Here is a 3,483-nt window from a genome sequence, read left to right on the forward strand (position 1 = left end):
ACGGCGTGTGTAAGCATAACTCTTCTGTCTGCTCTGGGCAGTCTAAATCCTCTGTCTGATTTTCTGGATTGCTTGAGTAGTCTCGTCTATCACCTCTGTCTGAATGCCCAGCTCTGCTTCCATCTCTTTTCTCTCTCCTACTTCTTGCCAGCATATGGGTGATCTGCATTTCCTGCCATAAAGTGCTTCATAAGGTGCCATCTTGATGGTGGCCTGATAGCTATTGTTGTAAGCGAATTCAGCTAAGCACAAATACTTGCACCAACTTCCTTTGAAATCTAGCGCACAAGCTCTGAGCATGTCTTCTAAAATCTGATTCACTCGCTCTGTCTGTCCATCAGTCTGTGGATGGAAAGCTGTGCTGAACTTGAGTTTGGTGCCTAGTGCATTCTGAACGCACTCCCAAAAGTGTGAGGTGAAGCGCCCATCTCTATCAGAAACGATAGATTTAGGAACTCCATGAAGTCTGACTACCTCTTTAACATATAGCTGGCCCAACTGCTCTATGGAGTGGGACACTTTGATGGCTAGGAAGTGAGCAGACTTGGTCAATCGGTCTACTATCACCCATATCGCATCATATCCATTGGTGGTTCTTGGAAGACCTGTTATGAAGTCCATGGGAATGTCTTCCCATTTCCATTCTGGTATTGGAAGAGGCTGAAGAACTCCTCCTGGTCTCTGGTGTTCTGCTTTGACTCTCTGACATGTCAAGCAGGTACTGACATACTTAGCTACATCTCTTTTGAGTCCTGACCACCAAAACCTCTGTTTCACATCTTGGTACATCTTGGAAGAACCAGGATGCATGGAATATGGTGTACTGTGAGCTTCCTCTAAGATCTTCTTTCTCAGTTCCTCATCATTGGGCACGCAAATGCGACTCCCCTGATAAAGAATTCCGCTATCTGTCACTCTAAACTCTGAGTTGTCTTCTTTCTGTATCCCTTGCTTGATCTTCTGGGTGTCCGGATCTTCACTTTGCTTTCTCTGTATCTCCACAAGCAGTGTAGACTCTAAGGTCAATGTAGAGAGCTGTCCTTCGATAATTTCAAGTCTAAAATCTGACAACTCCTTCTGCAGTGGCAGGGCTAGTGATGAAAAAGACATCAGTGATGCACTAGATTTTCTGCTGAGTGCATCTGCCACTTTGTTAGCTTTGCCGGGGTGGTAGAGAATTTCACAATCGTAATCTTTGACCAATTCCAGCCACCTACGCTATCTCATGTTTAAGTCCTTCTGAGTGAAGAAGTACTTAAGACTCTGATGATCTGTGAAAATTCTACACTAGACTCCATACAAATAATGTCGCCAGAGTTTAAGTGCAAAAACTACAGCTGCCAGCTCGAGATCATGAGTAGGGTAGTTCTTCTCACAGTCTTTGAGTTGTCTGGAAGCATAAGCTATGACTTTTCCTTCTTGCATGAGTACAGCTCCTAAGCCCATCTTGGAAGCATCACTGTAGATGTCAAAACTCTTGTCGCTCTGTGGAACAGTCAGAATAGGAGCACTGATCAACCTCTTCTTTAGCTCTTGGAAGCTCTGCTCACATTTATCTGACCATTCGAATCTCTTGTTCTTTCTGGTGAGGGCTGTTAGCGGAGAAGCTATCCTGGAAAAATCCTCCACGAACTTCCTGTAGTACCCTGCTAGACCAAGGAAGCTTCTGATCTCTCTGACGTTCTTGGGTCTACTCCAGTTGTTGACCGCTTCCACTTTGGCTGGATCCACTTGAATACCTTCTTTAGAGATAATGTGACCTAAAAACGCCACCTGATTTAACCAGAACTCACACTTTGAGAATTTAGCATAAAGCTGCTTCTGCTGAAGAGTCTGCAGTACTATCCTCAAGTGCGCGTCATGCTCCTCTGGGGTCCTTGAATAGACCAGAATGTCATCGATGAATACAATGACAAATTTGTCAAGATATTCTCTGAACACTCTGTTCATTAGGTCCATGAAGACCGCAGGTGCATTGGTCACTCCAAATGGCATAACTACAAACTCGTAGTGTCCATATCTGGTTCTGAATGCCGTTCTGGGTATATCTCTTTCTTTCACCTTCAGCTAATGGTACCCAGAGCGCAGGTCTATCTTTGAGAACACCGTCGCTCCTCTTAACTGATCAAATAAGTCATCGATCCTGGGAAAGGGGTACTTGTCCTTAACTGCTACTTTTCTTAGCGCTTTGAGATCTATGCACATTAGCACGGATCCGTCTTTCTTCTTAACGAACGACTCTGGAGCTCCCCGGGGTGAATGACTAGGGTGAATGAAGCCTTTGTCAAGTAACTCCTGTAGTTGTTCTTATAACTCCTTCAGCTCTGCTGGAGACATGCGATACGGAACTTTTGAAATTGGACCGGTTCCAGGAACCAATTCAATCTCAAATCCACTCATTTATTGGGAGGTAGTCCAGGTAGATCTGCTGAGAACACTTCGGGATATTCGCAAACCACCCGAACCCCCCTCTGTCTTACCTTCTTTCTGTTCTTCTACACTTACTTGACTGGGGTCTCTGTTTTCCCACTGTCTTGTCTTCTATCTTGGCTGACTTGAACTCTATAAACTCCTCTTAGTGCTTGTTGGTGATAGAACTCTTCATAGAACTCTAACTGAAGATCTGCCCAGCTCATCTGATCGGCTGCTCTCTTGGTCTTTATCCTCTCCCACCACATACGAGCATCTCCAGACAGGCAGAAAGAGGCGCACTTGACCTTCTCGACTTCTGGCCAGTCAAGAAGCTCCATTGTGCTCTCAAGTGTCTTGAACCAAGCCTGGGCATCCCAAGGCTCAGTCGTGCCTGAGAATCTTTCTGGTTTCAGCTTCAGCCACTGGATAAGGTATGCTTCTTGTCTTCTAGGTGTTGTGGCGACTGCCAGGGCAACCGATAAGACTTCAGTCACCACTGGGGTTTCCACATTAATGGTTGGGGGAGTGGGAGTAGCTGGCTTCTGATTGGCCATTAGATTGGCAATCACTTGTTGTTGTTCTGCTACTTGTCTCTGGAGTTAGGCAACAACTTCAGAGAGATTGGGCTCAGTTGATCTAAGCTCTTCGTTCTCCTGATCTTGGTTCTCAGTACCAGCGGTACGAGGACGTCCTCTTCTTGACATCAAGTCAGGCAGAGGAAAAGAAAAATTACAATTATCACTATACTTTCTAGATATATCTTACTTATACATGATTCTTGACTTTCAACACCTATGAGTAGGTACTTCTAAACATTTCTCTATCCTTTCTAAACATACATAAATATGAATAAAGAAAAGGGAAACTAAATCTTCTATCTTACTTTAGTACTCAAAAAAAAAAACAAGTACTATATACTGCAGTTAATAATAGGGAAAGCAGAATAAAGAAAGGATTTAAATACTTTCTTACTTGGAGACGGCGAGGATGATGCTGATGTGTGTGTGATGCTGGAGAATGGAACACTGCTCTGATACCAACTGTAACGACCACCCTTCTTACTACTACTCT

This window comes from Zingiber officinale, chromosome 8A, assembly GCF_018446385.1.
Source record: "Zingiber officinale cultivar Zhangliang chromosome 8A, Zo_v1.1, whole genome shotgun sequence".
NCBI classification, from domain to species: Eukaryota; Viridiplantae; Streptophyta; class Magnoliopsida; order Zingiberales; family Zingiberaceae; genus Zingiber; species Zingiber officinale.